The sequence below is a fragment of the Oreochromis niloticus genome, unplaced genomic scaffold, assembly GCF_001858045.2.
Source record: "Oreochromis niloticus isolate F11D_XX unplaced genomic scaffold, O_niloticus_UMD_NMBU tig00006818_pilon, whole genome shotgun sequence".
NCBI classification, from domain to species: domain Eukaryota; kingdom Metazoa; phylum Chordata; class Actinopteri; order Cichliformes; family Cichlidae; genus Oreochromis; species Oreochromis niloticus.
The window spans coordinates 1-24,974 of NW_020328194.1; the positions used below are offsets into that span (position 1 = coordinate 1).

General features: G+C 43.0%; 4 long non-coding RNA genes across 4 annotated transcripts; 1 reads left to right on the forward strand and 3 right to left on the reverse strand.

The window, feature by feature from the left end:
* Positions 1-751: 751 nt before the first annotated feature.
* LOC109198243 (uncharacterized) lies at positions 752-2,203 on the reverse strand. The gene is made up of 3 exons (XR_002059136.2): positions 1,092-2,203; positions 870-997; positions 752-783 (listed from the first exon to the last, which is right to left on the reverse strand). It is a non-coding gene; the product is annotated as an uncharacterized LOC109198243 (long non-coding RNA).
* A 10-nt stretch (positions 2,204-2,213) lies between these two features.
* Positions 2,214-3,625, reverse strand: LOC109198244 (uncharacterized). The gene is made up of 3 exons (XR_002059138.1): positions 2,657-3,625; positions 2,486-2,546; positions 2,214-2,374 (listed from the first exon to the last, which is right to left on the reverse strand). It is a non-coding gene; the product is annotated as an uncharacterized LOC109198244 (long non-coding RNA).
* A 5,258-nt stretch (positions 3,626-8,883) lies between these two features.
* On the reverse strand, positions 8,884-10,414 carry LOC102082137 (uncharacterized). Its single transcript, XR_002059139.2, has 4 exons — positions 10,242-10,414; positions 10,070-10,131; positions 9,792-9,958; positions 8,884-9,446 (listed from the first exon to the last, which is right to left on the reverse strand). It is a non-coding gene; the product is annotated as an uncharacterized LOC102082137 (long non-coding RNA).
* A 9,014-nt stretch (positions 10,415-19,428) lies between these two features.
* On the forward strand, positions 19,429-20,063 carry LOC112845340 (uncharacterized). Its single transcript, XR_003218157.1, has 2 exons — positions 19,429-19,525; positions 19,937-20,063. It is a non-coding gene; the product is annotated as an uncharacterized LOC112845340 (long non-coding RNA).
* Positions 20,064-24,974: the final 4,911 nt, after the last annotated feature.

The window sequence follows — 24,974 nt, forward strand, 5'->3', positions numbered from 1 at the left end:
ATCCATATACTGCCATGCCTCTTTTCTCTTTGCAAATAAACAAGTTTACTTCATGGTGAAGTGGAGAAAGTGAAACTTTAATACTAATAGTAATCATTATCAGTCTTAGGACCATTATTATACTATTTTGTTGTTGATACCATTTGATCATTAATTACATTTCCAAACGATTCTTAGTAACACAAATGCAGGTTCTCAATCAAGTGTTATTATTGCATACCGAAGATTATTCAGAGTGACCAGGATCAAACTTTCGTCAAATCTATTCCACAAGTTCTCAAGCGTTGAACATCACACATAACAAAGCCTCTCCTTATCATCACAGAGCCAAGGTGCTTTAGAGCGCGTCCATCAAATGCTGAAGTCCTTGTTACGTGCCTGTTGCAAGAAATGAAGAGTGACTGGGAGGAAGTTTGCCGTGGCTTCTGTTGGCAGCGTGAGAAGTGGCCAGGAGTACTGGTTTAGCCAAATGATTTGGCTTGCCACAAAGTCAGGGACCCTTGACAGTGCTGTGCGATAAGTGGTTATCAGGTGAACCACCAGTGAACTGATAGATTACGTTAATGGTTTTTGGCACAGACTGTATGTAGCGGGTCAGTTGGCAAAACAGAACCTTGAAAAGGCTCAGCTCAGACAATGTTAAGGTGCGTGGTGAGAACGAGGCCCAATGCAGGACTTTCCCATCCTGCAGACTGTGCTCGTGGTCCAGGTGTGACAGGCAAACAACTCCAACACTCGACATTTACAAATACTCGCTCCTCTGACACACTCCTCTCCAAGTTCCTAACAAGACAAGGTACAGAGATCAGATGGTGAACTCACAGAAACACACGCACAGACTATTCCACTCAGAGCTGAGACTTCACTACTCGGTAACTCAACGATCCAGCGTTGACTGAAGCTCAGTTAAGTAGTGGCCAATCTAGATGGAAGACAGGTGTGGCGGCTTCAACACGGGAAACACCTTCCGGCCTGATGACGCCCATAAACTGGCACGCTGGAATACACACACACATACACACACACACTTAAAGGAGGAAGCAGGGGACTGGGAGGGAGCCAAAACAAAACACACAGAAAAACATACATACAGGCAGCTCGACCGATGGAGACTGCCAGACCATCACAATTTAGCAGGGAAAATCCAAACCTACATCATATATAGAGAAAATACGGTAAAATTGGAGAGAGGGACTGAGAGATAGAGAGAGAGAAATAAACCCCTTTTGCAGCACTTATGTCACAGTAAGACAGATATAAAGCTACTAGACCAGTTCTAGGTTTGCAGCTAAGAAGGTCACACTTAACCTTCCTTAGTTCAAGATAGTTTTAGTTAACACAACTTTGTTCCAAATTACAAACTTAGGTTATTCTTTAAGCTTTACTTCTTGATTTAGGAATCAGATTTAATCTAAAACCTTCAGTTTCAGATTCTACTTATTTAAGAGAATCTAAAAGTCTGAGACCGATCTGTTCTGTGCAGGGCTGATAAAGCCAACGTAGTGATATGAGCTCATTTAACTTGTGCCCACTACTAATCCCTCTGAGAAGTTTGTGTCTTTCCTTGCATGAGAAATGAACTCTTATCAAAGCATAATTTGGTGCATTGACCCTTTAACACAGAGTTCCTATAGAGAAATCTGGTTTGGCTCAAAACAAGAAAATAACATCAGCATAAAACATAACTCAATAGTCAGGGAGGATAAATCACAGGTTCTGACTCCAGCTTGTTGATCAGGTGAACAACCTGTCACCTGACTCGGCTCTCCTCCACACAGTCCTCGTTCTTAAATATAAAAATTCCATTTCTCCTCGTTATTGTTGTTTCTGCTTTCAGATCGAAAATGCAGATGAAGAGAAATGATGGAACTATCTGATCCAGTTGTGGCCCGTGGTTATTTGGGAACAATACATGTTGACAAGAAAAAAGCAATCATAAAGTCTGTGTATTCATGACTGTAATGGCTATCAAAGAATATTTGGCATGACGTCTTCATTCAGAATTAATTCAACTATTATTTCCTCCCTGTCTATTAATGACCTCACATTGCAGGCACTGGTGCAGCTGAAGCCAATACTCAACAAAGTACGAGAGGGACTAAAGCTCGGTTTAGATTAGGTGTGGGCAAACCCTCACCAGACGTGCCAGCAGCTCTTACATTTGAAGGATGTAAGTAAAGTTGTAAAAGAGGCTCACACTTATTCTAACATTTTTTTTAAGTTATGGTATCTTATCTCCAAGCTCCTGGAGAGAACCCAGACAGCCACCAGGACTCTGTTGCTCTGAGGTGACTGCTGTTCACGGTGCACTGAAGACTCTCAGTTGTCTTTGGATGCTTCTGTTTCTTCCTCCTTATGCAGTTACTGCTCCTCTCTTTGCAAAGACAAAGACCAAATAACACGACAGAAGAGTGAATCACTTTAGAACAAGACAAACACTCCTGGTTACTCTGAGGAAATGTCATTACATGATGAATATATTTACCATGTTAGTCAGGGAAACTCGTTTGTGGTGTGTCTCTTTTTGTTTCTCCTTTCACCAGATTCTTAAAAACAAAAGGCAGAAAAGCAACAATAAAAGTTAAAACCTCAAGAAGTTTTCTAACATTTTGGGACATCATTTTAGAGACAACCTTGAACATTACTTATTACTTACCACTGTGTTGGTTCTTGCTGATGTGTGAGATGCAGCAGAGGATAATGTACACTTGGCACTGTCTTTATGGATCCTTAGTTCGTTTTGCACAGATTTACACTTGGCTCTACAATAGATGTTCCTCGTTCAAGATCCAGTCCACAGCCCTGCCATTTGTCCAACACAGTTCACAAAAGCAGTGCCAAAGTCTTAAAACTATTAAAGAGTCTTCAGGAAATAAGTTCTCTGAGAAAGGCTTCACAGTCTGAAGTGTTTCTTTGGTGGAGTGGGGTTTATACTGCTGCTCTCTTCCTCTGTAGCCTTTCTCTTCATGCTCTGTGCAAACCTCTTTAGAAACTGGCAGAGCACCAACATGATAACTCTGCCCTCTGAGCTGGAGTCCGTGATTCTCCAGCTGTTTGTCATCTCAGTTCCCTCACATTTCTGTACATAGCACTACCCCGCACTCTCTGTATATACACATTGGTGACCTCTGTAAATAAACCCTTGTGTTCAGCAGATTCAGGAGTCCTGCGTTTGAGTGCCCTACACTGAACCGTAACATAACGATCCAGCCAGAATATGGACTCAGCGGACTCTGCCGCCCAGCAGCGCGTCCCCACGGCCGAGGAGGTTTTGGAACGCCACGAGCAAATGCTGCAGCTCCTCAATCAGCAGTTGGCCACTCTAACGCAGGCTTTTGCTCAGCGCATACCCCTGGTAAGCCCAGCAGCCTCTCCTCCCTCTGTCTCCTCACAGTTACCGGCTTCTGAGCCTTCGGCACCCGGATCTTCGGCTTCGCCTCATCCCACTCCCTTGGAGCCCCCGGAGCGAGCTTTGCCAACACCTGAACCCTTCACGGGTGAGTTTCACAAGTGTGCTGGTTTTCTGACCCAAATAACCATGCAGTTTAGACAGTTACGGAGGACGTATGAAACCGATGACGCTAAGATTGCCTTTTTTGTCCAGCTGTTACGCGGACCGGCTTTAAACTGGCTCAAGCTGTTTTGAGAACGGACGCCAGCATCTCGTACCAGGATTTTCTTGCTAAATTCAAATGTCTGTTTGAAAGGGGTACTGGCGCTGACGCAGTAGCTCACCGTTACTAAATCTTAAGCAGGGAAGATGAAGTATGGCGGAATACTCCATTGAGTTCTGGACGCTGGCCGAAGAGACCGGGTGGGGGCAGCCTGCATGATAAGGCACCTGTTGAATAATGTGTGTGAGGAGTTAAAGGGCGAACTAGTGATGAGAGAGTTACTTAAAACTTTGTCTGATGTGATAACGTTGTGTGTGAAGGTGGACGAGCATTTACGTGCGTGCCGCAGAACTGAGGACTACGTTTCCCAGAGGTCTCTGGGCCGCGGCGAGGCAGCATCGGGCGGAAGCGCCACGAGTGGCGGAAGAGATTCAGAGTTGCACAACATGGAGGAGGGTGAGCAACCTATGCAACTGGGTCGCTCTCGCCTTTCACCCGAGGAACGGCACCGTCGGTGGAGGGCCGGTGAGTGTTTTATTGCGGCCGTAAGGGTCATATCGCCAATGTTTGTCCGTCACTGCCAAAAGGCCGTGCCCGCCAGTAGAGAGGGGAATACGGGTGGGCGAGGTCTCTGTTTCACAGTCTCCTCCACGGCTCATGCTAGCAGCTAAATTAACGGTGCAGCTTCAGGACCACGCTCTTAAGGCTCTGATCGATTCAGGGGCGGAACAGAACTTATTGACGCTTCGCTGGCCCGACGATTACATCTTAACACCGAGCCTTTGCCACGGTCACTCCAGGTCACCGCCCTCAGTGGCCAGCGGCTTCCTAACATCACTCATATCACTGAGCCCGTTTTACTGACTCTCTCAGGTAATCATTCCGAGACCATACAACTATATGTTCCAAGCTCCGCTCACCCGCTAGTTCTGGGTTACCCTTGGTTGCGTCACCATAATCCTGTTATCGATTGGATAAAGGAGAGCATTGTGGGGTGGGGGAGGCTTGTCACATGTCCTGTCTTAAAGCTGCCACCCCCTTTTCTGAACCGCTAACCAAGTCTTCTCTCTCCGAGCCGCCGGACCTCTCCTCCGTGCCACCCGTCTACCATGATCTCAAACAAGTGTTTTGCAAAGATAGGCACGTTCGCTTCCTCCGCATCGGCCGTATGACTGCGGCATTGATCTTCTTCCTGGCGTACCTCTCCCTACCAGCCGCCTATACAGTCTGTCTCAGCCCGAACGCGAAAGCATGGAAAGATACATCAATGAATCACTCGCCGCGGGTCTCATTCGCCCTTCGACCTCTCCTGTGGCCGCCGGCTTCTTCTTCGTCACCAAGAAAGACAAGAGTTTACGACCTTGTATTGATTATCGGGCCTTAACAACATCTCAGTGAAGAATAAGTATCCACTCCCTCTTTTAAGTTCTGCCTTCGAGCTCCTCCAGGGGGCCACCATCTTCACTAAACTGGACCTGCGCAACGCCTACCATCTGGTAAGAATAAGGGAGGGGGATGAATGGAAAACAGCCTTCAACACTCACCTTGGTCATTTTGAATACCTTGTCATGCCGTTTGGTCTCACCAATGCCCAGCTGTTTTTCAGGCCCTGGTAAACGACGTACTCCGGGACTTCATCAACCACTTCGTCTTCGTTTATCTGGATGACATTCTCATTTTCTCTCATTCTGTCTCTGAACACGAACGCCATGTCAAGCAGGTTCTCCAACGCCTCCTGGAGAACCGTCTCTTCGTGAAGGTGGAAAAATGTGAGTTTCATACTCCCACAATCTCGTTCTGGGCTATGTCATTGAACAAGGTGACCTGAGAGCGGATCCTGCCAAAGTTCAGGCTGTGTTGAACTGGCCCACTCCTTCCCATCGCAAACAGCTTCAGAGTTTCTTGGGTTTCGCTAACTTTATCGCCGTTTCATCCGCAACTATAGCCAGCTCGCTCTACCCCTGACTCGTCTCACCTCACTAAGGTCTCCTTCCGCTGGGATGAACTGGCTCGCCAGGCTTTCTCGTGCCTGAAGGAACGCTTTGCTTCTGCACCCATCCTCGTCCAACCCGACCTCAGTCAACCCTTCGTCGTGGAGGTGGACGCCTCGGACGCAGGAGTTGGGGCGGTGCTCTCCCAGCGACAAGGCGGTAAGCTTCACCCTTGTGCTTACTTCTCTCGCCGTCTCTCTCCTGCAGAAAGGAATTATGACGTGGGGAACCGAGAGCTATTGGCCATCAAGCTGGCCCTTGAAGAGTGGCGTCACTGGTTGGAGGGAGCTGCCCAACCGTTCGTGGTTTGGACGGACCACAAAATCTTGGAATACATTCGGTCCGCAAAACGACTCAACGCCAGGCAAGCTAGGTGGGCCCTGTTTTTCACCAGATTTCAATTCACAATCACCTACAGACCCGGCTCCCGTAATGTCAAACCCGATGCTCTCTCACGCCAGTTTGCCGCCCCTGAAGACGCTGCCCAGGACGTCCCCATTTTTCCTTCCACGTGTGTAGTCGGGGCCCTAACCTGGGAGATCGAGTCAGCTATTCGAGAGGCTCAACGAACTGAACCAGACCCTGGTACGGGTCCCCCGGGCCTACTCTTTGTTCCCTCTTCAGTCAGATCACGAGTTTTGCATTGGGCTCACACGGCCAAGTTCACCTGCCACCCTGGGGTCCACCGCACCGTTACCTTCCTCCAACGCTTTGCCTGGTGGCCATCTTTGCCTGAGGACGTCCGAGAATACATTGCTGCCTGTCCTACATGCGCTCAAAACAAGAGCGTCAACCAGCCATCCTCCGGCCTTCTCCAACCCCTACCGACCCCTGGCCGCCCGTGGTCACACATCGCCATGGACTTCATCACGGGCCTCCCGTCCTCATCAGGTAACTCAGTCATCCTTACAATCATTGATCGTTTTTCGAAAGCTGCTCACTTTGTCGCCTTCCCAAGCTCCCCACTGCTCTAGAAACAGCTCGGCTCCTGACAAACCATGTCTTCCGCCTCCACGGAATCCCCACGGACATCGTCTCTGATAGGGGGCCGCAGTTCACATCACGGGTCTGGAAAGAATTCTGTAACGCCCTCGGAGCGCAGGTCAGTCTCTCCTCTGGTTTTTGTCCTCAGACTAACGGCCAGACAGAACGAGCCAATCAGGAACTCGAGGCAGCCCTCCGGTGCTTGGCATCCACCAATCAGACAACTTGGAGTGAGCAACTCCCGTGGATTGAGTACGCTCATAATAGTCTTACCTCCTCAGCCACCGGGGTGTCCCCCTTCGAAGCTTCTCTGGGTTACCAACCACCTCTCTTTCCGGCCGTCGAAGGTGAGCACTTTGTCCCCTCTGTCCAGCAGCACCTACGGAGGTGTCGACGCGCCTGGAGAGCCGCCCGGGCCGCCCTTCTTCGCACAGCTGATCGCAATAAGCGCCTGGCGGACCGTCACCGGACCCCCGCACCCACCTACGCCCCGGGACAAAAGGTCTGGCTGTCAACCCGATTTGTTCTGCTCCGGGCTGAGTCTAAAAAATCTCCCACCTTCATTGGTCCGTTCGTTATAGACTCTCTGGTTAACCCGGTTTCTGTCCGTCTCAAGTTGCCCCGAAATATGCGGATCCATAACGTGTTTCATGTGTCTAAAGTGAAACCCTGCCTGTCCAGTCCTTTGTCCGTCTGGAGTCCGTGATTCTCCAGCTGTTTGTCATCTCAGTTTTTTTTGTGTAATACACAGCAGATATGACTCTGTTGACAATGAGGCTGTTGACATCCAGGGTGCAGACACAGTTCCTCCGGGCTGCCTTCAGCACATAAATATCCACCTTCTCTGGAAGTACTGGAGTCAGGATCTGAGAATGTAAGCGGGACCCTGCAGGCAGCACCATCATACCAGCTGGTGAGTCTGTAGAAGGAGATGGAGTGATGTTCTCCCTCTGACTCTGCAGCACGGGGTTTAAAAGGTGTCGTCAGCTGCTCTGAGTGAAACTGTTCCCTGACTGCGATTGGAGGAAAATCCTTGCACCCCGTAACCAGGTCATGGTAAAGGGAGAGGAGCAGATTGTTCATAGAGTCCAAATGGCTGCTGTTTAAAGGACGGTTCCTCAAGTTTGTTGACGACTATCTGACACACACTGACTGGACTCACCAGCTCAACTACGAGAAAGCAGAACAGTCATCTATGTTAATCATAACATAATCAGACAAATTAAAGATTTCAATGTCAAGACATGGCTTTATATCATCATATGCTATTTCTACACACAGGCAATAAGAGACCCACAGCAGAACTCAATGTTTATAAAAGTCTTAACATTTTTCACGTGCTAGAATGTGTGTACATTTCTGTTGCATTGTAAATGGTTCAATTGGAGTTGTTATAGGGCCAGAGGCGGGGGTACACCCTGGACAGGTTGCCATCTGACACAGAGAGGGCTCAAACAGAGAAACAAGCTACCATTCACACTCACATTCACACCTATGCCTAATTTCAAGCACTTACATCATTTCTCTGGACTGTGGGATGAAGCCAGAGCTCCTGGAGAGAACCCAGACAGCCACCAGGACTCTCTTGCTCTGAGGTGACTGCTGTTCACGGTGCACTGAAGACTCTCAGTTGTCTTTGGATGCTTCTGTTTCTTCCTCCTTATGCAGTTACTGCTCCTCTCTTTGCAAAGACAAAGACCAAATAACACGACAGAAGAGTGAATCACTTTAGAACAAGACAAACACTCCTGGTTACTCTGAGGAAATGTCATGACATGATGAATATATTTACCATGTTAGTCAGGGAAACTCGTTTGTGGTGTGTCTCTTTTGTTTCTCCTTTTCACCAGATTCTTAAAACAAAAGGCAGAAAAGCAACAATAAAAGTTAAAACCTCAAGAAGTTTTCTAACATTTTGGGACATCATTTTAGAGACAACCTTGAACATTACTTATTACTTACCACTGTGTTGGTTCTTGCTGATGTGTGAGATGCAGCAGAGAATAATTTATCCTTGCCACTGTCTTCATGGATCCTTAGTTCATTTGCATAGATTATATAATAAAGTCATTTGTAATCCTCATAGTAATATCAAAAACACAGGCCAGCAACAAGAAATAAAGAAAAGTGCAAGAGGCACTGAAAACACTGACCTGTGTTCTCAACAATAACAAAGAACTATATACATATGTACAAAAGTTTGGAGAAAATAAGTTCTGCAGGAAAGGCTTCGATCTTGATTAGAGTCTGAAGCGCTTCCTTGGTGGAGCGGGGCTCCTGCTGCTGCTTTTCTCCTCTGTCGCCTTTCTTTTGCACGCTGTGCAAACTTCCTCGGGAAGCGGCAGAGCACTGACATGATGACGTTGCCCTCTGAGCTGTAGTCAGTGACCCTCCAGATGTTTGTCATCTCAGTGTCACAGTCTTCTGTGCGATACACAGCAGATATGACTCTGTTGACGGTGAGGCCGTTGACCTCCAGGGTGCGGACACAGTTCCTCCGGTCTGCCTTCAGCACAAAAATATTCGCCTTGTCAGGAAGGACCGGAGTCAGGATCTGAGATGTGAGGCGGGACCCTGGAGGCAGCACCATCATACCAGCTGGTGAGTCTGTAGAAGGAGATGGAGTGGTGTTTGCCCTCCGACTCTGCAGCACAGGTCTAAAAGGTGTCGTCAGCTCCTCTGAGTGACACTATCCCCTGACTGCGATTGGAGGAAAATCCTTGCACCCCGTAACCAGGTCATGGTAAAGGGAGAGGAGCAGATTGTTCATAGAGTCCAAATGGCTGCTGTTTAAAGGACGGTTCCTCAAGTTTGTTGACGACTATCTGACACACACTGACTGGACTCACCAGCTCAGCTACGAGAAAGCAGAACAGTCATCTATGTTAATCATAACATAATCAGACAAATTAAAGATTTCAATGTCAAGACATGGCTTTATATCATCATATGCTATTTCTACACACAGGCAATAAGAGACCCACAGCAGAACTCAATGTTTATAAAAGTCTTAACATTTTTCATGTGCTAGAATGTGAGAACATTTCTGTTGCATTGTAAATGGTTCAATTGGAGTTGTTATAGGGCCAGAGGCGGGGTACACCCTGGACAGGTTGCCATCTGACACAGAGAGGGCTCAAACCGAGAAACAAACTACCATTCACACTCACATTCACACCTATGCCTAATTTCAAGCACTTACATCATTTCTCTGGACTGTGGGATGAAGCCAGAGCTCCTGGAGAGAACCCAGACAGCCACCAGGACTCTCTTGCTCTGAGGTGACTGCTGTTCACGGTGCCCCCAAAAACTCTCAGGCTGTCTTTGGATGCTCCTGTTTCTTCCTCCTTATGCAGTTACTGCTCCTCTCTTTGCAAAGACAAAGACCAAATAACACGACAGAAGAGTGAATCACTTTAGAACAAGACAAACACTCCTGGTTACTCTGAGGAAATGTCATTACATGATGAATATATTTACCATGTTAGTCAGGGAAACTCGTTTGTGGTGTGTCTCTTTTTGTTTCTCCTTTTCATCAGATTCTTAAAAACAAAAGGCAGAAAAGCAACAATAAAAGTTAAAACCTCAAGAAGTTTACTAACATTTTGGGACATCATTTTAGAGACAACCTTGAACATTACTTATTACTTACCACTGTGTTGGTTCTTGCTGATGTGTGAGATGCAGCAGAGAATAATTTATCCTTGCCACTGTCTTCATGGATCCTTAGTTCATTTGCATAGATTATATAATAAAGTCATTTTGTAATCCTCATAGTAATATCAAAAACACAGGCCAGCAACAAGAAATAACGAAAAGTGCAAGAGGCACTCTGCAGCACGGGAAAACACTGACCTGTGTTCTCAACAATAACAAAGAACTATATACATATGTACAAAAGTTTGGAGAAAATAAGTTCTCCAGGAAAGGCTTCGATCTTGATTAGAGTCTGAAGCGCTTCCTTGGTGGAGCGGGGCTCCTGCTGCTGCTTTTCTCCTCTGTCGCCTTCTTTTTGCACGCTGTGCAAACATCCTCCGGAAGCGGCAGAGCACTGACATGATGACGTTGCCCTCTGAGCTGTAGTCAGTGACCCTCCAGATGTTTGTCATCTCAGTGTCACAGTCTTCTGTGCGATACACAGCAGATATGACTCTGTTGACGGTGAGGCCGTTGACCTCCAGGGTGCGGACACAGTTCCTCCGGTCTGCCTTCAGCACAAAAATATTCGCCTTGTCAGGAAGGACCGGAGTCAGGATCTGAGATGTCAGGCGGGACCCTGGAGGCAGCACCACCATTCCATCTGGTGAGTCGGTAAGAGGAGATGGAGTGGTGTTTTCCCTCCGACTCTGCAGCACAGGTCTAAACGTTGTTTCCAGCTCGTCTGTGTCAAGGTGTCCCCTGAATGCGACGTGAGGAAAATCCTTGGACCCCGTAACCAGGTGATGGTAAAGGAGAGGACCAGGTCTTTCATAGAGTCCAAATGGCTGGGGCTCAAGGACGTTTCCTCAGGTTGGTGACAACCATTTGACGCACACTAAGTGGCTTCACCAGGTCAGCTACAAGAAATCAGAAAGGTCATCTATGTTAATCATGACATAATCAGACAAATTAAGGATTTAAATTTCAGCACATGGCTTTATATCATCATGTGCTATTTCCACACACAGCCAGTCAGGAGCCACAGCACAACTTATTGTTTATGAAAGCCTTAAGATTGGTAGAAGGAGAGAAAATGATTTTGCACTGTAAATGGCTAAATGGCTTGTTTTAAACCAAAGATCACACCAACAATTTCACATTCAAATGAAAAACTAAGCGTCTTATTATGTTGCAAACACTAAATAAGTCCTGCTGATAGAAATCCTTTGCAAAATTATCATTTTAGCTGCATGTAAATTAAAAATGTATAGTTTTTGTGTTCTTGGTGACTGTGAACAAAGTTTAATGGAGTATATCAAAATTTGTGATAAAGGAATGTAACCCATAATATTTGTGAATTCTGGACATATTGTCAGTAAGGTTGCATAGAGTTTCAGTGACGTTTGATACTGAATTCATGTTCAGCACTTAGGTTGTCATATTTTTATTTTAGTTAAGCATCAATCTGTTGAAAATAAAACAGCTAAAGTCAGACTTAAAAACCTCCAACCTTCTTATTGCATGCAATTTCAATTTCTCACGCAGCACATAACATACATCTGGACACCTGTAATGCACTAACATAAATATGATATATTTAATTAGATCAGCATCTCGCAGTACCCATAAATGATTTGCACATAATGCATACAAGATCAAATCTGGTCACTCCCTAACCTCCCAAAATTAGGCTATATCATTTTATTTTATTTTATTTTATTTTCCTAGCTCTGTAAACTCAACGAGTGCCTCTGTGAACTCTCACAGGTCTATCATGCTTCTATACAGATCCGTAATCTATTAGCTTCATTGTCTAATTCAGGGCCAATTGCCAAAATCCTCCACATACAAAAACGGGACTCCAGGATGGCCGCACTGACGTCAGACGTCAGCCTCCTGCCGAGTCTAATGAGTGACGTCATTTCCAGGGCGCGCATCTTTCAAACAAAAATTACCCAGTCGCCATATTTGGCTTGACTTTCAATCTAATGAAACTTTAATCACTTTAAAGCAATAAAAGGCCGTGTACGGTGTGTTTGTTTGCTTAAATATTCTATTAGGCTATACTTATTAGCTTACTAAGCTTTACCATAGCGGCCGTCAAGTATGCGGTTGATACCAAGGGACAGCAGGTATTGCTGACGCTGTAATCCAGGGGTGGCCATTTTGGGTGCTTCAGTTGTCCTATTCTTCAAGTTTGGAAAACTTTCAGAGTCGCTGGTAAAATGCGAGTTTTCACAGCACTAGTTAGAAAAGCTCCTCTTAGCACTCTCATGTGAAAACAAAATTCGAGCGTTGGCTTCTGCTTTTATACCGGCTCAACACGTCATCATCACCTTGACTCCCAGTGTCACCAAGCGACGCGGAGTGATAAACATTTCGGCTTTATTTATTCAGAATAAGTTTCCCACAATTATCATATTTCTAAAAAATAATTCTCAATTAGTTTCACATTTTCGATTCATAAATATTTAATATCATTACGAGACTGTCCTTATAATTTTTTACATCATTAATTCATAACTTTATAAACAATAAATAACGAAAGCTCATCACGTTAAGTCTGCTTATTTGTTTTGTTAAAAATAACAAACAGTTAGTCCTCAGATTAAAACAATTTAAAGAAAAAAATAATATTCATGCTGAAAGGAAACCAAATAAATGAACGAATAAAAAATGAATATATAAACAAACAAAGCGAGTACAATAAAGATGGTTTACTGTCAGATATTGTCGCAGCATTTAACTGCGCCTTTGATAAAGACGTTTCGGGTTTTTTCCACGTTATAGTTGTACAGAGTGAAATTTACCTAAAACGCGTGTGTGCGGTGATTTATGCGCACCTTTGATGACCACACTTTAAACTATTTTACAAACGCCAATTTCAAACTTGAATAAATAGCGATCCATTACGCTTTTGAAGGTTAGTATTCAAACTAAATAAGCTGCTGCATTTATAACATTTTATTGAAAATTTCTCTCCCTAAATGTTGTAAAGTCAAATAAAACTGGCAAATTAAAGTCACTCTCTCCAAATCAGGTAATTCCAACCTCATCTGGTCAGCTTTGATTTAAGTAACAGGTCTGTGTTCACCTAATTAAAGTGACCAAAAAATGCTTAAATGTGCTGATTAATGCAGACATAAAAATATGTCATTATACTGAATTAAGTTCTATTTTCGTAAGTAGGTTAACTGTATTTAGTAAAACCAATCAAAAACATACGTTGCTGCTCCAACTTAACTGACTTAAATTAGTGTGTGTGGCAATCACTGGATTTTATTTAACTTAACTTGATTTAACTGGTATATTTGTAGAAGTTTTAATTTGATTACTAAACCAGGATATGTCAACAATTTCCACACAGTGTACATAAGCAAATTCAACTTACAACACTTTAGTTTGTGAAACAAACATTTACTACAATGAAACACAGATATCCAACCCTCTGAGTATCAATACACATTTTCCTTCTTCTTTATTATGGTACACAACCTTTCTGACATCTCTTATTTCCCCCTCTTTCATGCCAATCTTTGTTACATTCTCCATTTTATTTTTCCCCTTTCACTGACCAACATAAAATGAAAACCTCCCATGAACACTTTGAAAGTCTGCTAAAACATATTCAGACATGATTTCCACTAGTAGTTCAATGTGTGGATCCAAAATATTCCAGTTCATTTGATGGTTGGGGACAAAAACCCTTGTCCAAGTGTTCTGCAGTTCCATTTCAAGGTTACACTAAACAGTCTTTCACTGCTCCTCTGTTTTCCTCTTCATTCAAACAGCTTGGTTTTTTAGCACTTGAGCTTTTGTTGAGAGACAGTTTCCATCCAGTTCCATCACAATGTTTTTGTGTAAACAACACAAGAAAAAAACTAAAAGGAAGAAACACAAAAGCAATGACTGAAAAGTCCACAATAACCTTAGTAGTTTGTGCAGCTGAAAGTAGCAGTTTAAACAGTTTTAATCTTAATGTTAGGGAGATTTGCCAAATGTATTTACTTTGTAAACGATCTCGTGAGAAAAGGTTATTAAAGAAATAATAACAGGAACAAATGCCAAAAGTCATAGCACCCAAAAAATCCCACAAAGAATTCAAATAATAAAGAGGAATTGAGCAACAGTTGCATTCACACAATAATAATAGAGTGAATTGAATACAAAAATATATTGATGATCAGACGTTTGTTAGAAAATAAAAACAAAAAACAGACTTTTTTGTTGCACATCTCCTTCTTACCTTCAGAAGACTTTCATTAGCTGCACAATCAAATTTGAAAATTACAATTTCCAGCTCTGTGTGACTATTCATGAAAGATTTGAACCCTTTGCAAATGTTTTTGTTGTTTGTTTTGTTTTGTTAATAGAGTAATCAAGACAATGTAATGATAATAATAATAATAGCTGATGACCTTCTTTTTAAATCGTCAGTGAAAGGCTTGTCTTCAGTCACCTCACCAGCAGTCTACTGATCTCTGCAACGTCTGTTCAACATGATCTACATTGGTGACTTCCGAGTGCATGGACAATTAAAATATGTGCATGGATAAGTGTGTCTGCGGCCAAAGTGGCCACGGTTTAACCTGTAGCGCTTCAATAACTGAGATCTTGTCACTTGTGCTTCACAGTGCACAGACACATAGTTCTCCTGGCAACCACCAAACACAGAATCCAGACCAAAAAATTGTGATTTTTCACTCTAGAGAACAAATCTCCACTGCTTTAGTGTCCACTGGTGGCATGCTTTAAACAAGTGATTCTTAACCATTGAGGGCCACAAAGAAATGTAGTTTACACCTGTGGTCCACAAGGGCCACGGGACATCATAAGTTATTAATTGAAAACACCAGGGACTACTGCTGTCATGAAAATCAGCTTGCAGTAAGCAAAATATATGGAGAAGTACAAGTACAACCCTGACTTCCTGAAGTATGAGTTTGTCAGCGGAGGAAACGAGGCAGACCTGAGAGCCCAATATGTGGAGTGTGGACTAATCCTATCCAGCAAACCACTGAAGCCTTCGAAATTAAAATGGCATCTCGAAACCAAACATCCCACACTCGCAAGAAAGCTGGTGGAATATACTGTAAATGTGCTTTAAAAGCTAGACTTGTGGCACAGATTAAAAAGTCTTTCACTATAGATCAGGATTTTATATGCCTGTAGCTGTACATATGTGCCGTGAGATGATTGAAGAGGCTGCTGCAAAGAAGCTACTGACCATCCTATGCTCAAACGACACCGTGAGCCACCGTATCATGGACATGCCTTACACATACAACATGCCTCTGGAAAGAATAAAAAGTAGTCCATTTTTCTCTTTACAACTAGATGAGTCCTAGACTAGATGATCTAAGTGTGAAAACCATCAACTTCATTAAAAATAATGCTGTGAACTCCAGATGTTTGCCAAGCTTTGTGAGGACAGGGAAGCAGATCATGTCCAGCTGCTCTGCCACAGTGAGGTGAGATGGCTTTCAAGAGGACTGGTCATAAAGCGTTTGTTTGAACTGAGCAATGAGGTCTTCTCTTTTCTCACGGAGAAAAAAATCTCCTCTTGCACATTATTATGCCAACTCAAAGTTCACAGCTAATCTTGCCTACCTCTGTGACATTTTTTACTGCTGAACCAGCTGAGCATCTCACTTCAAGGGAGAAACAGCAACGTGTTCTATGTTGCTGACAAAGTTGAAGCTTTCAAGACGAAACTTGCTTTGTGGACTAAGAGGGCCCAGGAAAAGAGGATGGACATGGTAAACTCCCCTCAGGTGAAGGTCATCGACTCTGTCTGTCAGCACCTTTCATAACTGACAGAGAAATTCGATGAATATTTTCCTGATGATCCAGAAAAGGAAACGTGATTTTGGACCCATTTTCTGTGGATCTCACTGAAAACGATGTTGATTTGCCCTCACATCTGGAATCCCAGCTTCTGGAAGTTTCCACCAAGAGCACTTTAAAGTTGTAGTGGGGCAAAGTTGACCTGTGCTCCTTCTGGATTGGTGTCTCAAAAGAGTACCCATGTCTGACACTGAGAGCTGTGAAAATCATTCTCCCATTCACAACTACATGTAGTGAGGAACATAAGTATTTGAACACCCTGCATTGTATCTGCAATATCTGAATGGGCCCCGGGCCACTTTGTAGTGGAAAAGTTGGGCCCGAGACAAAAAGGTTAAGAACCCTGCTTTAAACCACTGCATCTTGCATTGCACTGGACGCAGCTGCTCAGCCATGGAAACTCAGTCCATGAAGCTCTCTGTTCTTGATCTAATCTGTTATTTGCCTCAGCTTATGCTATAACCTCGCCTTGTGATCTATATGGCCTACCACTTCTTGGCTGTTGCTGTCATTCCCATTTGCTTCTACCACTCACAGTTGAGTTTGGAATATTTAGTAGGTAAGAAATTTCATGATTGGACTTGTTGCACAGATGGTCAACCTATCATGGTACCAAGCTGGAATTCATTGAGCTTCTTTCACAAATGTTTGTAGGAGCAGTCTGCATGCCTAGGTGCTTGGTTTTATACACCTGTGGCCATGGAAGTGATGGAACACCTGAATTCAATGTTTACATGGGTGAGCGAATACTTCTGGCAATATAGCATCAATGGAGGAAAAATAATTCTCCCAGTATCTACCTCCAGGGATTAAGCAGGTAAACCAATCGTATGAATTTACGAAGATTGATTTGAAGTTGGTTCAATGTAGAATGATGGCCTTGAAATCTTCTACCAGGTCAGCATTTCTTCACCTCATACAGGAATCCCATTTTCAAATAACAACATCACAGCAAATTTAAAAACACTGGACTTTATTAAAAGAAAATCCATCGAAGGGATGCAGTTTAGCATTTTGAGCAAAATAAAAGATTTGATAGGGAATAATGAGTGGCCATAAAGTGCAGATACAAACACTGGTTGACTTGGTGATTTTAAATGTAGTGCGAACTTAAAATAAATAATTACATTTTAAAGAAAAGAGCTGCACATTGAGCCAACGACACAAAACTCAGTAGATGTGCATCTGTTTTCAACTGATTAAACTTGAACCAATTAGTTTCAGTTCAGAGTGTTACTGAGATATTTAAAAAAAAATTAACACAGAAGTAAAAATAATGTGTATCCCATTAGTGCGCAACATGCGGTACTGGGGAAAAAAAATACATGACTAAAGATTGATGCTAATTTTTGTTGTTGACTGTGCAGTATTAACATCTGTTTCAACACCAGCAACTGTTGAATGAGAAAACTTTACACCCTGTCAATGTACAGCAATACTTCAAAGCAGGAACACACAAATGTCTCATACACAAACACTTCACTATCTTCTCTCGAAGAACATGAAACCAAATAACAGCACATTAATTCTCAGGTGAGTATAAAAATAACCTTTGTCACAAAGGGGTGTTGGGGTGGAGAACGTTTTTTTCACTGGAAGCGATAAAGTGGGGGGGGGGAAAGTCAGACATTTCACTAAATGTTAGCCCGTTCTGTGCTCTATTAAACCATGAATTTCTTTCCTCAAGCTTGGGGAAAAAGGAAGACACGCAGATGCCTGTAAAACTGCACCAAACTGTACTTGAAGTATTACAACATTAACAGCTGACGAGCTGCTGTGCGTTTAACGGACACGTTAACTCAGATGTGGAACGAAGCACACAGTTTAATTAAAGAGAACCTAAAAGTTAATTTTACTGACCATTCCAGGGCTTTCCTCTGTACAGGAAGTTCATTTATTTGCCATCCGGTATATACGCCGCCTACAGTATGACGACCTGTTATTATTATATGCTCAAAGTTGACAGTAAGTATCTGCCGCTGTGCTGAAGACCATGACATACACCTGAAAACGTGACTTTTGTGTCACAATGCTCATGCTTATTACTTAATAAGTGTTTTTAAGACAACATAATGATTTTTATACAGCTTCATCCAAGTTCCCCAAACTACCACCCAATTTAAACTGTTTTAACAGTAAAAATTGGGCTTTCTGGGCACTAAAGCCGCATACTAAAACAGTCTAAAGTGGCCATTTAGTTTCAACTTCTTCAGAAACTTTTTATTATTTTTTGTAATAGAGTACTTAGCATATAAATTTGGCTGCAACGCAAATGAAAATGATAGTTTCTTGTGCTCAACACTTTAACAATTACGTCTTTGATTAGAATACCTAAGTAACAACCTGCTAACTGAAGACCTGTCAATTCAACATGGCTGATGGATAGCTGAGATCTGACATCCTGTTTGTTGGTCTGCACAATAATGACAAAAATAAAGATTAAAAAAATGTTTTGGGGCTTTAGAGTAATGGCAAAAAGGAATATACAAGTATTACAAAAACTAGAGTCATACTTCAGCTTTAAAAATTATGCAAATACATACACAGCTTGTGCTAAAGTAGGAATATCAGCAATATATTTTGTACAAAACTTTAATGCATGAAACTATATTAAAGCATTTGTTTATGTCTTTGTGTGTATACTTCACTAGAATCAGTGAAAAGTTGAAGTTTTTAGACAAAAGGCCTAAAGATGTACGACTGTGAATATTTGAAGCAGTTAATAACTGAAAAAGAAGATTTCACCTAAACTTTCAACATTTAAACGGAACTGTCACTGAAGGAAAAATCCACCATGTAATGTTACTTTCATATAAACTGGATGTAAGTCTGTGACGTTATTGGCATTTCAGGAACAACTGTGTTGTTCAAACCTTTCTTATTATGAGATTACCAGAAATGAAGGACAGCTGAATGCTGAAGTGCCAGTAACATCACAAAAAGCTGCTTTTCTGTCTGCGATAAAGGATTTCAGGGTGGATTTGTCCTCAAACTACTTGTGATGACGCTCTGTGTGGAAGATCTGGGTACTGCGGACAGTTCAATGACCAAGTCCCTACTTGGTTCTGTTAAGGTCACCCTAAGTAAACCTGCAAAGACACACTTATCACTTCTCTTGTAGCAGCATAACAAAGTTATAATGTCACCATAATTCAACCATGGAAGATGGTTATAAAAAGGTGCAATGCCTCATTTTGTGACATGTTTAATGTTTTAAAAATAAAATTAAAATCTAATCAATTCTGTAAATAATTTAAATTGGCAAAAAAAACAAAACAAACCTCTTCTTCTTGTTATATTTTTGAGTAGAACATTAATGCTGCATGCCCTGATTTATGAATTAAACAAAAAGAGATTAAATGAAGTCAATGTAAAATAATTTCTTTAAAAAAAAATTAAAAAATAGGTCCAAGCAGCGTACTTGTGGTAAACATTATGTACAAAGTACTGGTTATAGAGGTCCATCCATCCATCCATCCATTCGCTTCCGCTGATCCTTTCCAGGGTCGCGGGGGCGCTGGAGCCTATCCCAGCTGTCATAGGGCGAGAGGCGGGGTACACCCTGGACAGGTCGCCAGTCTGTCGCAGGGCCAACACACAGGGACAGACAACCATTCACGCTCACATTCACTCACACATTCACACCTAGTGACAATTTGGATTATCCAATTAACCTATCCCCTCAAGCTGCATGTCTTTGGACGGTGGGAGGAAGCCGGAGTACCCGGAGGGAACCCACGCAAACACGGGAGAACATGCAAACTCCACACAGAAAGACCCCGGCCTGATGGTGGAATTGAACTCAGGACCTTCTTGCTGTGCGGCAACAGTGCTAACCACCGTGCCACCGTGCTGCCCAAGGTTATAGAGGTAATAAAAGTCATTTTTCATACAAACATTTGCAAAAATTACCATGAATAGAACTGGTATCAAGAACCAATGAGGAATCGGACAGATAAGCAGAAGAGGAAGTGGCGTTAATAATATCTAAAGGATACCAAACCCGACTGAGATGGGTGCAAAACACTTGGGTGTGTGCTGCCTGGAGCTTCAGTTCTGGTCCTCACTGGTCTCGAGCTTCGTACAGCAGTTTGGCTGCCTGTTGGAAAGAACAGGCAGAAAAAAAGAGTTTCATAGTTTCAGAAATAAAAACGCTCTTGATTTCTTATTCCTTTGTCTCAACAAGCACACTACAGACCACATTCAGCTACAGTGTTGTGTGAGATTGATGGCTTTTTCAGCCAAAAAATAAAATATAAAACATGTTTAAAAAAAACAAAACATAAACACTGTCCTGATGGGGACGCCACAGGACAGGTTATGATGCTACATCTACCTTTCTAAACTTTGCTCCACAGCACTACAGGGAGTGCAGAATTATTAGGCAAGTTGTATTTTTGAGGAATAATTTTTTATTGAACAACAACCATGTTCTCAATGAACCCAAAAAACTCATTAATATCAAAGCTGAATGTTTTTGGAAGTAGTTTTTAGTTTTAGCTATTTTAGGGGGATATCTGTGTGTGCAGGTGACTATTACTGTGCATAATTATTAGGCACCTTAACAAAAACAAATATATACCCATTTCAATTATTTATTTTTACCAGTGAAACCAATATAACATCTCCACAGTCACAAATATACATTTCTGACATTCAAAAACAAAACAAAAACAAATCAGCGACCAATATAGCCACCTTTCTTTGCAAGGACACTCAAAAGCCTGCCATCCATGGACTCTGTCAGTGTTTTGATCTGTTCACCATCAACATTGCGTGCAGCAGCAACCACAGCCTCCCAGACACTGTTCAGAGAGGTGTACTGTTTTCCCTCCTTGTAAATCTCACATTTGATGATGGACCACAGGTTCTCAATGGGGTTCAGATCAGGTGAACAAGGAGGCCATGTCATTAGTTTTTCTTCTTTTATACCCTTTCTTGCCAGCCACGCTGTGGAGTACTTGGACGCGTGTGATGGAGCATTGTCCTGCATGAAAATCATGTTTTTCTTGAAGGATGCAGACTTCTTCCTGTACCACTGCTTGAAGAAGGTGTCTTCCAGAAACTGGCAGTAGGACTGGGAGTTGAGCTTGACTCCATCCTCAACCCGAAAAGGCCCCACAAGCTCATCTTTGATGATACCAGCCCAAACCAGTACTCCACCTCCACCTTGCTGGCGTCTGAGTCGGACTGGAGCTCTCTGCCCTTTACCAATCCAGCCACGGGCCCATCCATCTGGCCCATCAAGACTCACTCTCATTTCATCAGTCCATAAAACCTTAGAAAAATCAGTCTTGAGATATTTCTTGGCCCAGTCTTGACGTTCAGCTTGTGTGTCTTGTTCAGTGGTGGTCGTCTTTCAGCCTTTCTTACCTTGGCCATGTCTCTGAGTATTGCACACTTGTGCTTTTGGGCACTCCAGTGATGTTGCAGCTCTGAAATATGGCCAAACTGGTGGCAAGTGGCATCTTGGCAGCTGCACGCTTGACTTTTCTCAGTTCATGGGCAGTTATTTTGCGCCTTGGTTTTCCACACGCTTCTTGCGACCCTGTTGACTATTTTGAATGAAACGCTTGATTGTTCGATGATCACGCTTCAGAAGCTTTGCAGTTTTAAGACTGCTGCATCCCTCTGCAAGATATCTCACTATTTTTGACTTTTCTGAGCCTGTCAAGTCCTTCTTTTGACCCATTTTGCCAAAGGAAAGGAAGTTGCCTAATAATTATGCACACCTGATATAGGGTGTTGATGTCATTAGACCACACCCCTTCTCATTACAGAGATGCACATCACCTAATATGCTTAATTGGTAGTAGGCTTTCGAGCCTATACAGCTTGGAGTAAGACAACATGCATGAAGAGGATGATGTGGACAAAATACTCATTTGCCTAATAATTCTGCACTCCCTGTATGATCGGTTTTTCTTTACATACATACATAAATAATATAAATACTTGCAATAAAATTAAAAACTTCACTGGGACAATAAATGTCATACATTAAAATCATTCCCTTCATGACTCAAATTAAACTTAGACTCATTATTTTACTTAAAATAAATGAGTAAAATATTTTTGGATGTAATGATCAAGTATTATGGCTTGCTCTATCAACAAAGTTTATACATGGAGAGTGAAATTCTAGGGTATCTTTTCATGGTAAATGAACTGGCTCTTATATAGCACACACAAGTGCTTTAAACGTGTTTATACTCACAACATTCAACCATTCACACATGCAAACACTTTTTCCTACATTTAAGTGCTTTTAATCCAACAATCTCATACACAAGCAATGTGGCATCTTTGGCTATCCCCCTGTTCATGAATGAATGTGCACGACTTCCATGCAAGTGGTGTTTATTATTCTAAACATCATTAGTTAAAGCCTTGATTATACTTCACTGTGGACACACACACAGCTGGAAATCTGATGACCAAGTAGTCATTCCTGCTATATTTCCAAATCCACTTGAAGCCTGTGTAGTTGGTGCACTGTGGACCACATGGTCTGCACGGTCACCAACATGCGGGCAGGCGCTTTTTCGTAATGCACTCTCGCACTCACTGTCTGATGACCAAATGAACGTGATTCGTACAGAGTGGACCTCAGTGGACTCGCACAGTGAGGTCACTCAATAATCAAGACTTCATGTACGAAAACTAATCTTGACCTCAGGGGAACGGGCAGCTCCTCCTGCTTCCTCTCCACCACATGATGATGTTCAGTGTAAAAACATGGAGGAGGCTTCCCTCCGTAGCGTCAGGTTATTTAATGTAAACCCAAGTTGCTTGACAACAGAGCGAGGTGTTTTTATACTCTTATGTTGTTCCCAGTTATATCCACACTGTATCTCCTTACTAATGAGCATGTGTAGGCTATAAGCTTGTCCTTTCCTAAAAGTTCAAACCATCCTTCAGACTCCATGTGACAGCAGAATAAAGCCCCACAAACATACACAAACAGCATGGCAGAAATATCCTACATATAAGCCTCCATCCTCACCCAGTTACAAAACACACACGCAGCATTTAACAGCAGTATTCCTCAATCCTCACCCTCCTATCTCTCCCTGCTAATCCCCTGCATCCATGCGCACACTGCCGTTACTCAGCGTCTGCTGCAGTCTGACAGCCCTGTGACTCCGTGGCTCTGTCGCATTAAACATCATCAGCTGAGCAGACGGTCGTCGCTGCGGTAACCAGCTGCTGGCAGTCGACGTCTGGGCTCTCTGTCCGGCTGCCAGCAGCCAAGCGGTTGTTTGTCTGTGTCTGCAAGTTGCTGATGTGTTTTTAGACTAGATAAAAGTCCCGTGTCAGCAAGAGCTCCAGGGACACCCACCAAGACCCCTCGAGGTTCCCACAGGGGCCCCCAGCACTTCAATTTAGAGCATGACAGGTTGATAATATCAGCTGACAGCAGCTTATTCCACACACAAAGAAAATCCAAAAGAGGAAAAAAGGAAAAAAAAAAAAATCAATTCTGGAGGACACTGGAGTCAAAGTGAATACTGCTTTTCCATTTGGGACAACTCTCACACCACCTCGGTTGAAGAGAGCATGCTCAAATGTACTAGAAACACTCTGCTTTCAGAAAGGTGAGCTTTTACGTCACTTGGTTAAGTGACAGAAAATTATCTGCTGAATGTGCAGCTCCTTAAAGCTTTACAGCACATGATGGTGACTTTAAGTTCACTGTTTAGACGTTACTGTTTAGACTCACCATCGCTGCTCTCTCAGTGGTGTTTTCACCACAACACTCAGCTGTTTTCACAGAAAACACTCTAAAAAATTCTTGCTGGGTATTACCAGCAAGTGCATAACACCAAAACAGTAACCACACATAAAAACTAGAAGTTAGGGTGCTTTCACAGCTGCGGTGTTTAGTCTTTTTAATCCCAGCTGTGGTTCTTTCTTCCACCCCTGACACATCTGGCCAATAACTGGACTGAACATCCTCACGTGGTTTGTAGTGATGCCGTTTGGTTTACTTGGAGTTTAACTGGATTTTTCTCTGTGGGAAACAAAAGCTACAAGTTCACAAACTCACCAACTGATTCAGACCAGAATAAACGAACTATAGCTGTGAAAACGCCTTAAAATTACTAGCAGCTGAAGAGACAGGCCTCCCCTCACCAAGAGCTGATGGCAGCCCCTCCCTGAGCCGGGTTCTGCTTGAAGTTTCTTGCTGTTAAAACTTTATCTTCCTCAATACATTTTTATGTAAAATGGCCTTTAAAACACTTCTAACCCAACATTAGCTGGATAGCTGGATAGCTCCAGCCCCAGCCCTCTCCCACAACCTGATATTGGATAGATGAGGATTTTTAACTAAATAAAAGCAGCTTCTGTACAGAAATAACCGTCACTTACACCAAGCCTGACAAGGAACAATCACATGACCATTTGAGCACACTGAGCATGCATGTGCTGGTCTAAATAAGAAGCTGAGGTTGAGTCACACGATGCGGCACGACATATCACAGATGGATACAAGTGACTGATAAAAGCCCACACTGGTGGCTGCAAAGTCCTCAGAGTCTGCAAACAGAGGCTCACAGTTTTCCCCTTAAAAGGCAAAAACCCCTAAGAGACTTGTTCTAAATGACAGTTTATTATTGTTTACAACTTTTCAAAACTTAAAGCTTTACCACGTAAAAGCTTGACCACACACACTGCTTATTGGGACTGTCTTTTGGGGTTTTACAAACTCTCCTGGTACGTAACCCTGCTGATTGCTGGGTGTAACGAAGAAACACTATAATAGTTTCAGACTGTAAAGTAAATCGAAAGCAAGCTTCTGCTGTGGCTCAAAGTTGCATTTCCGAGAGGAGGGCTTTGAGCAAACAGCATAAAATGATTCAAAGTAAACCTCCTCTGAAAATATAAAGACTTTAAT